The sequence below is a fragment of the Triticum urartu genome, chromosome 7, assembly GCF_003073215.2.
Source record: "Triticum urartu cultivar G1812 chromosome 7, Tu2.1, whole genome shotgun sequence".
Classification (NCBI taxonomy): Eukaryota; Viridiplantae; Streptophyta; class Magnoliopsida; order Poales; family Poaceae; genus Triticum; species Triticum urartu.
Window position 1 is genome coordinate 305277496 of NC_053028.1, and position 13250 is coordinate 305290745.

The following is a 13250-nucleotide window of genomic DNA, read 5'->3' on the forward strand; positions in this document are numbered from 1 at the left end:
AGAGGGAAGAAGATTAGTTTGATGCGTCCTCGTCACCCAAGCTGACAAACTAATCCACAAATTTTGTGTGTATCTATTTTGTATACCACGGTTAGTGGTCAAATGACGTAATATATATTATACTAATTATTATCCGGAGGGTAAACGATGGTATTGCTCAAACGATAGACCAAATTAAACCCTAGCTAGCTAGAGCTATATATATCCCTATTATACAAACTTGTACAAATGCAAATGAAAGATAAGAAAAAGAAAAGTGCAAATGAAAGAAAAAGAAAAAGGAAGGAAGAAGTTGTGTAAAATTAAATGAAAGAAAAACAAAAGGAAAAAGGAAGGAAGTTTGTGGAAAATGAAATAAAAAGAAAAATAAAAAAGAAAAGTTAGAAGTAGCGTGGTTTGAGCTGGGCAGCGCTATAGCTAACTTAGCTATAGCACCTTTTGCCAGGACGCGTTATAGCTGTATCGCCCCGAACACACCAGTCGGTGGTTGTTACTCCTGGGGGGATCTAGACTGGCCCCATAGATCAAACTAGTCTTTTCTGCGCTCTTTCTCCTCACTCATGTGCATGGGGGCTTGCCGCGATGGTAGACAGCAGTGACCCCTGCTGTGGTTGCAGAGGACCGGCGGGGGTGCAGAAACATGCCAGAGTGCGTGTGGTGGAGCAACGACGTGAGGGTGTGGGTGTGGATGCACAAGACGGGAACGAGCGGCTACTGCTCGCCGGTGTCGTGTGCATGCTGAAGCGGAGAAAAACAAAGGAGGTGGCGCTGTGCACAAAGAGCGGCGGAGGAGCTCATCGAAGCTGCCCGCAGGTGACCGAACCGGGTGGCAGAGGCGCGTTGAAGCAGGGCAACGGGGCTCGCGAGTGAGATGGGCGTGTGCTTCAAGTGTGATTGCAAGTGCGGATGCATTCATAGGTGAGTCGAGCATAGGCTAGAACACAAGCTCGAGCTCGTTGCCATGGTCGTACATGATGGACATGGCCTCAATCATGATGGGATTAGCGGCTACCGCGACAATTCAAACCAGAGAGAGATGGGGAGGAGCGACTGCTCATCAAGGGCTCAGGACAAGAAGACGAGGTCGGAAGCGCGACCACAGAGGCTCGAGGAGGCACTGGTTGCGGAGGTGTCCGGGTCGGTGAAGAACAGGAAGTAGAGAATACGATGTAGTGGAGGAGTCGATCGCGTTGGCCTTGGGTCCTTCCGGCTCTTGGTCTTGATTGAAGACGAAGAAGGCGATGAGGGAGCTCGCTGAACTTGGTGTTTCCTTGATCCGTGAAGAAGATGAAGTAGAGGAAGAAGGGGACGTCAAGAAACTTGGTGATCCTTGGGTGCGCCTTGGCATCTGAATGGCACCGAGACAGAGTGGAGGTGCTTAGAGGCGTGAGGAGGGAGGCCGGCGAAGCTCCTATGCCAGAGGGAAGCTTGTGGCCTCGCCGACAATGGCTTCTAGAAGCAGTAGGGGTAGGGTGCGAGAGGGGATTGGTGGAGACGTGGCTGTGCGGAGGGAAGAGGGAGGATGTAGAGAAACCCTAGGGCGAGGCCCGGGGCGGCTTTATAGGAGGAGCGGGCGTAGTGCCGTGGCCACGGTGGCCATTTATGCTACTGCTCCAGTTTTATTCTGAGGGGGGGAGGTGGCGAGAGGTGGAAGAAAAAGAGAAGGGATTGGTCGCTGCAGGTGGGGTTGGCACGGTGACCAGCGTGGCAAGTTACCGGGAGAGAAAAGGAGAGAGGCTAGGCTGGGCTGCGGGGTGCTATTACTGGGCCGCGGCTGGGCTCTAGGTAAACCATTCCCTTCTCTTAAAACCTATATTTATTCAAGTAAACAAAACAAACAGATTTTAGGAGAGAAAAGGCCAAGGGTTTTGGGAAGGAATATGAGAGATATAATCATATCTCTGAACTCCTGGTTTTATGCATGATTTGAATAAATTGACTTGGCAATTTTTAGAGGTAGAAAAATAATCAAAGTTTGAATTAAATTCAAACTGGAGCCTTTTTTGAACCCAACCGAAACAACTCCTAGATAGGTGAGACTTTACAGAGGGGTTAAAGGCAAGGTGCAAGATTCATAGGAAAAGAAGGAACATTTTACTGGACAGAGAAATGCCACATGAAAATAAGTGTAATAAAGAAGAAGGGAGAAGTTTGGATGGGATAGAAACGTGAGTGAACTTGACGAATGGTTGCTGATATGTGTATGTTGCATGAATGAGGTGGAGATATGAAGGAGAGGGGGGTTTCACATAAGAAGACTTAAAGATGCAAACCAAGGCATGATGATCATGAAGCAATGCAATAAAATGACAAGAGGCACATCACATCATGAAGCATAGAACAAAGCAAGTGAGGCGACCATGGCAACAGAAAAGGATGGCACAATGCAATAAAATAAAAGATGAACATGATGCAAGAAGCAAAATATGGCAATGGCATTCAACATGATCATGGCATCAACATAGAGGAATAAAATATGCAAAATAATTATGATAATGCAACAGACAAAATAAACACATGATAACAACGAAAAGAAAAGGAAGGCATATGGCGCATCGGTCTCGGGGGGTCACAACACTCCTCCACTAACAGAAGATCTCGTCTCGAGATCTTAGGAATGAGACGGAAGAGAAAGAGGATAAGGTGAAACAAGAGCGCAAGAGAGAAGATGAACAAGGTCTAGAGCACTCGGGTAGAAAACGGGAACGACGATTATGACAAGAATCAAAAGCTCAAGGCATAAGATGGACTCTACAACCATGCCGATTAGAACAAGATAGAAAAGGAATAAGAGCGGAATAATTGGGATAGCATCCCAATATAAGAGAAAAAAGGAGAGGTAGACAAGATAAGAGATTTGAAAGGAGGACACCACACTCCGATAAAATGGATTAGCAAGGAAAGAACAAGGTCTCGGTGAAACGAGATGAGGTGCAAAAGAGAAGCATCACACTGCCTCCGGAACGGACAAGTAAAAGGTAACTCGTTGAAAGGAAAAGAAAAGGAGGAACAGAAGATAACTTCCACCATAATTGAATTGAGAAGCATCCTTGCAAGGAAGGATTTAACGAAGCTGTTGAAAATTCAACAACAAAAAGAATAAGCTTGATGTGGGCTTATAGATAACTTCTCGAAATTATGAGGTGTCTACCGACCACTAACGGAAACAATTGATTGCTTGGGACGAATGAAAAGATGCGAACCAACATCTCCCAAAATGATGAAGAATTAATTGCACTTCAAAATGCAAGAAGAAGTATTCTTGACCTCCAACAAGAATCTTGATGAACTTGAAGAATGAATTAAATCCTTGACGAGAATGAGTTAAATCCTTTATGAACCACCGTGAAAAACTCCGGTAAACAAAAGGATTAAAGAAACGAAGGTTGAAAAGAACAAGATGAAGCCTTGTGATGATTTAGATGGAGGTTCCGACAGGACAACCGAGAAAAAAAACTTGGAAATCCGGAAAAGAAAAGATGAAAACACTTGGGACTAGAATTTATTCATCATGAACAAACTCCCTAGCAAATCACAAAAAGTTTTTGGGATCGTGGAAACACTAGCACCCAAATCACACAAAGCATTGCATTCATGATCTCTAATTTTAATTTTAATTGTAGGTTCCCACTCATCATATAGTTTTCTAGGGATAGAAACTTCCAAATCCTGTTTTTTTCATAAGATTGCATTAAAGCATCAACGATATGCTTAGTAAAATATTTATTTTGACTATAAGCATGAGGAGAATTTATCACGGAATGCAACAAGGAAATGCAATCTATCAAAGAGCAATTAAATTCCTTGAAATCCAAGATAGTGGGTTCGTTGCTCTCTAAAGTTTTAACCTCTTCAATCCCACTGTTAACAATTTTTGCTTCAAGATCTAAACACTCCGAATTTTTGGGATGCCTTCTAACTAAAGTTGACTCATCTCCAGTCCCTTCATTATCAAGATTCATATTGAAAAACAAAGATTTAAGAGGGTACACATCAATCACTTCTAGATCTTCATCCTTATTATCTTGAAAAGTAGAAGAACACGCTCTCACAAAGCAAGCCTTTTTTGCACGCATCCTAGCGGTTCTTTCTTTGCACTCATCAATGGAAATTCTCATGGCTTTGAGAGACTCATTGATATCATGCTTAGGTGGAATAGATCTAAGTTTCAAAGAATCAACATCAAGAGAAATTTTATCCACGTTCCTAGCCAACTCATCAATCTTATGCAATTTTTCTTCAATGAAAGCATTGAAACTCTTTTGCGAACTAATAAATTCTTTAATACTAGATTCAAAATCAGAGGGCATCTTATTATAATTTCCATAAGAACTGTTGTAGGAATTACTGTAATTATTGGAGGAATTACTAGGAAACGGCCTAGAATTAAAATTACCTCTATACGCGTTGTTACCAAAATTGTTCCTACCAACAAAATTCACATCCATAGATTCATTATTATTCTCAATTAAAGTAGAGAAGGCATATCACTGGGATTTGTAGGAGTACTCTTCTTAGCAAACAATTTCATAAGTTCATCCATCTTTCCACTCAAAACATTAATCTCTTCAATTGCATTCACCTTTTTACTAGTAGATCTTTCAGTGTGCCATTGAGAATAATTAACCATAATATTGTCTAGGAGTTCGGTAGCTTCTCCTAAAGTGATTACCATAAAAGTGCCTCCCGCGTCCAAATCTAAAAGATTTCTAGAAGCAAAATTCAATTCGGCATAAATTTTTTGTATAATCATCCATAAATTCAAACCATGTGTAGGGCAATTACGTATCATTAATTTCATCCTCTCCCAAGATTGTGCAACATGCTCATGATCAAGTTGCTTAAAATTCATAATATCATTTCTAAGAGAGATGGTCTTAGCGGGAGGAAAATACTTAGAGATAAAAGCATCTTTGCACTTATTTCATGAATCAATAATATTTTTAGGCAAAGACGAAAACCAAGCTTTAACACGATCTCTAAGCGAAAACGGAAATAGCTTAAGTTTAACAATATCATTATCCACATCTTTCTTATTTTGCATAACACACAAATCAACAAAGTTGTTTGGATGGATAGCGGCATCCTCACTAAGAAGGCCCAAAAACAGATCTTTCATGACAAGATTCAGCAAAGCAGTATTAATTTCACAACATTCAGCATCGGTAAGAGGAGCAATCAGAGTGCTAATAAAATCATTATTGTTGGTATTGGCAATGTCACACAATTTTGTATTATCTTGAGCCATCGTGACAAGCAAGCAATCCAACACACAAGCAAACAAGCGAAGAAAAAGCGAACGGAAGGAGAGGGTGAAAGGAAAAGAGGGCGAATTAAACGGCAAGGGTGAAGTGGGGGAGAGGAAAACGAGAGGCAAATGGCAAATAATGTAATGCGAAGGGTAAGAGTTGTGATGGGTACTTGGTATGTCTTGACTTGGCGTAGATCTCACCGGCAACGGCGCCAGAAATCCTTCTTGCTACCTCTTGAGCATGCGTTGGTTTTCCCTTGAAGAGGTAAAGTGATGCACCAAAGCAGCGTAAGTATTTCCCTAAGTAATTGAGAACCAAGGTATCAATCCAGTAGGATACCATGCGCGAGTCGCCTCGTACCTACACAAACAAATAAGAACCCCGCAACCAGTGCGATAAAGGGGTTGTCAATCCCTTCACGGACACTTGCAAGAGTGAGATCTGATAGAGATAATCATGATAAGATAAATATTTTTGGTATTTTTATGATATAAATTGAAATTAAAGATTGCAAAATAAAATAGATTGGAAACTTGTATGATGGAAAATAGACCCGGGGGCCATAGGTTTCACTAGTGGCTTCTCTCAAGATAGCATAAGTATTACGGTGGGTGATCAAATTACTGTCGAGCAATTGATAGAATTGAGCATAGTTATGAGTATATCTAGGTATGATCATGTATATAGGCATCACATCTGTGACAAGTAGACCGACTCCTGTCTGCATCTACTACTATTACTCCACACATCGACTGCTATCCAGCATGCATCTAGAGTATTAAGTTCATAAGAACGGAGTAATGCTTTAAGAAAGATGACATGATGTAGAGGGATAAACTTATGCAATATGATATAAACCCCATCTTTTTATCCTTGATGGCAACAATACAATACATGTCGTTTCCCCTACTATCACTGGGATCGAGCACCGCAAGATTGAACCCAAAGCTAAGCACTTCTCCCATTGCAAGAAATATCAATCTAGTAGGCCAAACCAAACTGATAATTCGAAGAGACTTGCAAAGATAACCAATCATACATAAAAGAATTCAGAAAAGATTCAAATATTGTTCATAGATATTCTTGATCATAAACCCACAATTCATCAGATCTCGACAAACACACCGCAAAAGAAGATTACATCGAATAGACCTCCAAGAGAATTGAGGAGAACTTTGTATTGAGATCCAAAGAGAGAGAAGAAGCTATCTAGCTAATAACTATCACTACAAAAAAAGACATATCCGTGACATTTTGGGCCAAACGAATTTTTTTCTGTCACACTTATGACACTTCTATGACAATAATTGTGACAAAACACGGTATCATCATACATGTGGTGGGGTCCTTCTTCTATGACAGAAAATCATGACAGAAAATGGGCTTTTCCTCCTAGGCGGGCCGGAGACGCGGCTGCATGACATTCTTTGGGCCGTCCATGACAGAAAAAACCATGGTAGAAGCGAGGGCATGGAAAATATCGGGGTGTTCCTGGTTACGGTGGGTGGTCGGGGCCGAGCGATGCACATTTCTCTCGTACACGCACGCGCGTGGGTGCGAGACGTTGGGCTCTAACTGAACCCGAGCGAGGCGTTGGGCTCTAACTGAACCCGAGCGATTGCACTGTAGGCTACGCGTTACTGAACCCGAGCGATTGATCGATGGCTGTTAACTGAACCCAATCGAGCAATTCCTTCGCTACTATTGCTAACTAAAGCCGATCGATACTGCCTTTGGATGAACAGTGAACGTTGCTGGGGGGGGGGGGGGATGAACATTTCCCGATGGGGGGGGATGAATAGGACCCCATCGTGTTGCCTCTGGATGAACAGGACCCCGATCGATCGAGCCGGTTGCGGCTGGATGAACAGGACCGCGTGGAGGGCAGGATGAACAGTAGACGGTGGAGGGCTGGATGAACAGTAGCCCATGGAGGGGTGGTTGAACAGGAGCCCGTGGAGAGGGCTGGTTGAACAGCAGCAGGTGGAGTAGCGTGCGGTGGAGGCTGGATGAACAGGAGCCCGTGGATGAATAGTCGCAGGTGTAGGCTAGAGGAGGTCGATGGTGGATGAAAAGTAGCCAGTGGAGGCTCGAGGGGGTCGATGGTGGAGATGAACAGTACCCCGTGGAGTCCCGTTTTGCAGTACGCCACACCCCTCCTGATGAACAGGACCCCAGTTGAGGGAGTCCTGGACTAAGGAGTCCTCGGGCGTCCGGCCTGTTATCTATGGGCCGGACTGATGGGCAATGAAGATATGAAGAACGAAGACTATACCCGTGTCCGGATGAGACTCTTCTTGACATGGAAGGCAAGCTTGGCGAACAACTATGAAGATTCCCTCTTATGTAACCGACTCTATGTAACCCTAGATCCCCCCCGATGTCTATATAAACCGGAGGGTGTAGTCCAGAAAGGATATACTCAATACCTTAGTCATGCAGGCTAGACTTCTAGGGTTTAGCCATTACGATCTCGTGGTAGATCAACTCTTGTAATACTCGTATTCATCAATATCAATCAAGTAGGACGTAGGGTATTACCTCCATCAAGAGGGCCCGAACCTTGGTAAAACTTCGTGTCCCTGTCTCCTATTACCATCAACCTTAGACGCACAATTTGGGACCCCCTACCCGAGATCCGCCGGTTTTGACACCGACATTGGTGCTTTCATTGAGAGTTCCACTGTGCCGCTGTCGTAGAGGTTGATGGCTTGACTTACTGTCAAGGAAAATATCATCTCAGGAGGAGCTCTGGCTGGGCGGTTTTACCATGATCGCCCGCTCGGCCTCTAAGCCAACGAGGATGATCTCCCGAGTCATCGAAAAATGCATCCGCGTTGATTCTGAATACACCAAACAGATGGATCCGATGGAATTATCATCTTTGAACGAACTCCTAGATCACATCGCCGCCTTGGGAGTCGCTACAGACTACGGTCGGACTGGGCTTAAACCCGACCAAAGCGAGATTAATTCTCCACCGATCACCCACCAAATTGCGGTAGTCGAGGAGCAAGATAACCCTTCCTCTATACTGAGGACGAATTATGTTTGGATCTCCGACCTCGAGAAGCCGGACTCCTGCCAGCATAAAGACACGGCACGTCCTCCGAACTTGGAGTTGGACAGCGGGCTTAAAAAATCAGAAGATACTCCGGAGCCCGGACTGTTCAGTCCGGAAAAACCTCAGACTCCGGGTCATCGATCGGGTCAGGGTTCAGATCCAACCCCACCCACCCACCCAGACATAAGCGCTCTCACGAGCATCCAACAGCAGCCCCAGGAAACGGTCCACCACTTTTGGGCCAGATTCCTCCTTGTCAAGGACAAGGTCAAAAATTGCTGCGACGAGGACGCAATAGCAGCATTCCACAACAATTGCATGAACGAAGGACTCCTCAACGCTATTAATCGCCGCCGCATACTACACTTCGCCGAGTTGGCAACTGTTGTACAGAAGTACAGCGCAATGGAGAGCGCCTGGAGAGATCAGACAGTCTGGGGGCTATCGGTCCCAACTCAACCACTGTTCCAGGCAAAAAGATGCACCATTCTAACACGCCCAGACCAATAGCCAAAAAATGCAAACCCATTATGCGGCATGGAACCGTTCTGGAGGGATGGCTTGATGGCCCATGCAAAATACACACCACACCGGATACCATACCAACCCACAGCCTTAGAGCATGTTGGATACTCCGGCAGGTAGCCAAAAATGGCGAGGACATCCTCACCAAAGACGCCCCAGAAGACGACAAACCCAGAATCCTCACAGTCTTTGAGACATTCACTTCAAACAATAGGTGCAAAAGAGCACTCCGCGAACTCGCCAAAGTCTGCCAGATCGCAACAATAAACCCCTGGAATGACACAGCAATAACCTTTAATGCTGGCGATGAACCAAAACACAGGACAGTCCGAACACCAGCTGCCTTGCTCCTCAGCCCAATTGTGGATGGATTTCGGCTCACCAAGGTTCTCATGGACGGCGGCAGCAGACTGAACCTCATCTATGAGGATACAATACGAAAAATGGAAATAGACAGGAGCCGCATCGAGCAAAGCAGCACGACCTTCCGAGGAATCATTCCCAGTCGGGAGGCACGGTGTGCGGGAAAAATCACGCTCGACGTGGTATTTGGCACGTCGGAGAACTATCGGTCCGAAGAGATAACCTTCCAGCTGGCCCCCTTCAACAGCGGATATCACGCCATCTTAGGGCGAGATGCATTTACGCGCTTTCAAGCAATACCCCATTACGGGTACATGAAGCTTAAGATGCCCAGGCCCAATGGTATAATCACACTAGTTAGTGATCCGGACATAGCACTCCACACCGAGAATAAAACCGCGTCCCTGGCCCTTGATGCATTATCTGAAGCCCTCACGGGCGAAAAGTTAACCACTCTGCGCTCCACGGTGGACAAAGATGATGTGGTCCTAGACAAATGACCCAAATCCACCTCATTCAAACCGGCATAAGAAATAGTCAAATTCCAAGTCCATCCAACGGACCCAAAGAACACAGCTTCCATCGGAGCACAACTAGGCCCGACGGTTGACGCCGCTCTATGAGAGTTCCTACGCAAGAATTGGGATATATTCACGTGGCACCCTTCTGATATGCCAGGAATCCCACGTGAGTTGGCCGAACATAGCCTCAATATATTGAAGGGACACAAGCCGGTCAAGCAAACACTGCAGCGCTTTTTCGAACCCAAACGCCAAGCTATGGGGGAAGAGCTAGCCAAGTTAATCGAGGCCGTATTCATTAGAGAAATAAAACACCCAGATTGGCTAGCAAATTTGGTGATGGTACCAAAGAAGGACAAATCCTGGCGCCTATGCGTCGATTTCAAAGACCTCAACAAGGCATGCCCCAAGGATCCCTTCCCCCTCCCCCGCATCGATCAAATCATTGACGCCACCGCAGGACATGACTCACTATGTTTTCTTGACGCATATTTCGAATACCATCAAATCAAATGAAGGAATCCGACCAAGCTGCAACAACATTCATCACCCCATATGGGCCATTCTGCTTCAATACCATGCCTTTCAGGCTCAACAACACGGGCGCTACATACCAACGCATGATTCAAACATGCCTAGAGAAACAGATCGGCAAAATAATTGAAGCTTATGTGGACGGCGTCGTCATCAAAACTAGGCACGTTGAAACAATAATAGACGATTTATGTCTCACATTCAACAACCTCTGCGTGTATGACATTAAGCTTAATCCAAAAAATGCATTTTCGTCCATGTTGGAATGCTGCTGGGCTTCATTGTTTCCAATAGAGGAATTGAGGCAAACCCAGCCAAAATCTAAGCTTTGTCACAATTGGCTAAGCCAACAGACCTTAAACAAGTTCAAAAGCTCGCGGGTTGCGTAGCAGCTCTAAGCCGCTTTATCTCCAGATTGGGAGAAAAGGCACTGCCACTCTATCGCCTTCTACGGTGAACCGACCACTTCGAGTGGACGGACGCGGCAACAGCCGGACTGGAGGAAATAAAAGCCCTTCTTGCGAGCAATCCAATCCTGGCTGCACCAAACACCGGCAAACCGATGTTATTATACATATCGGCAACACATCAGGTGGTGAGTGTCGTACTCATCATCGAACGGGAACAGGACGGGCATAAATTCCCGCTTCAGAAGCTAGTATACTACCTATCTACTATCCTTACACCATGCAAATCCTGGTACCCTCATTATCAAAAGATAGCATACGCGGTATTCATGGCATCCCGAAAGCTCAGTCACTACTTCCAGGAGTGTTCGATCATGGTGGCCTCCGAAGTACCACTCAATGACATTATAAACAACCGTGATGCTATGGGCCGGATCGCCAAATGGGCCATCGAGCTCCTCCCATTTGACATTACATATAAACCACGTCGAGCTATCAAATCCCAAGTACTGGCCGACTTCGTTGCTGAATGGACAGAGGCTGAACTCCCTAAAGAGTACGACACATACTCCAATTGGGTCATGTATTTCGACGGCTTCAAAATGCTAGCAGGGTTAGGAGTGGCCGTCGTTTTAACATCCCCTACTGGAGACGTCATTCAGTATGTCCTCCAAATATTGTACACAGACTCCAATAACGCAGCCGAATACGAGGCCTTATTACATGGTCTATGGATGGCTGTCTCCATGGGTATACAACGCCTAGAGGTGCGCGGGGACTCAACCTGGCAATATCTCAAATAAATTGAGACTTCGACGCCAAAGATCCGAAGATGGCAGCATATCGTAATGCAGTCATAAAAATGTTAGCCCGGTTTGAGGGGCTCGAGTTCCATCATGTGGCTAGAGAAAGTAATCAAGCGGCGGATGTTCTTGCTCGTATCGGCGCTAAGCACTACCCCGTCCCACCTAATATCTTTCAGGAAAGGCTTTTTAAGCCATCTGTGGTGTGGCAGGGGGAAACGACACTACTAGTCCGGATCCAAACATAACCCCAGATTCCGGAAACACCGACACCGTTGGGGGCTCAACCACCGAAATAACACCGTCGGCGCATCTCATCATGGCAGTCATTGCCCCATGGACCGAACCCTTCCTGGCCTACCTTAACACGAAGGAACTTCCTGAGGACCACAATGAGGCCTGCTGCATTGTCCAGCGTTCGAAAGCCTACAAGGTTCATGATGGAGAGCTCTATAAGAAAAGCTCTACCGAAGTCCTTCAATGATGTATATCCGCGGAAGAGGGGCGGCAGCTCTTGGCTGAAATTCATGCCGGACTTGGCGGTCACCACGCTGCAGCTCAGGCCCTTGTTAGCAAGGCCTTCCGTACAAGGTTTTATTGGCCGACGGCCCAAGCAAATGCACAGGACCTTGTCCAACATTGCATCAGATGCCAACTCTTTGTCAACCAAAGTCATATGCCCCCCACTGCCTTACAAACAATCACCATCACTTGGCCTTTTGCGGTCTGGGGCTCGATATGGTCGGACCCCTTAAAGGGGGAAGTCATAAGAGAAAGTATTTGCTGGTCATGGTGGAGAAATTCACTAAGTGGATAGAGGCCAAACCAGTCAAAATGGCCAAAGCGGGGCTAGTAATAGATTTCATATCCGGCGTGGTACACCGTTATGGTGTTCCGCACAGTATAGTCACCGATAATGGCTCCAACTTTACAGCCGATGAGGTGAAAACCTGGTGCACTAATCTAGGCATTAAGCTCGATTACGCCTCTGTCTATCAGCCGCAGACAAACAGTCAAGTCGAACAGGCTAATGCTCTTATTATGAGCGGCATCAAACACAGACTAGTGCGTTCTTTAAAGGAATCAGACAAGCACTGGGTGGAGGAACTTGACTCCGTACTCTGGGGGCTGCGGACCAAGCCCAACCGCACTACCGGATATACACCCTTCTTCATGGTGTACGGTGCGGAAGCAGTGTTACCCTGCAATATTATTCATGACTCACCTCGAGTGCGTATGTATGAAGAGAGAGGGAGAAGTTGAGCTAGATCGGCAGGACAGCTTAGATACCTTGGAGGAGGAGTGAAACGTCGCAAAAGCCCATTCCGCGTATTATCAACAGCAGGCTCGCAGGTACCAAAGCAGAGAAGTGCGGGCCAGGACTTAAAACATTGGCGAACTCATTCTACGCTTGCCGGAGAACAAAAAGGACAAACTCAAGCCCAAGTGGGAGGGTCCCTTCATCATTGACGAAGTTCTCACCGGAGGAGAGTACCACCTACGTGACGTGTTAGACAATCACCTGGAGCCCAACCCCTGGAACGCGGCCAGACTACCACGATTTTATGCCTAGCGCCGAACTCTGTGTTCGTTTCCACCCTCCTGTTAGTACAGTTATTTTTCTTCCCTCGCTTTTCGTTTTTTACCTTTTTCGTTTTTTCTTTAGCCTTACGGCTTTAGTACGGCTAGACCATCCCTACCTGATGCGTACATCTCTAAATATGTACGTTCATTATACTTGAGGGCTTCTCGTACAGGAGCTTGCGACTATTCTTCAAGCA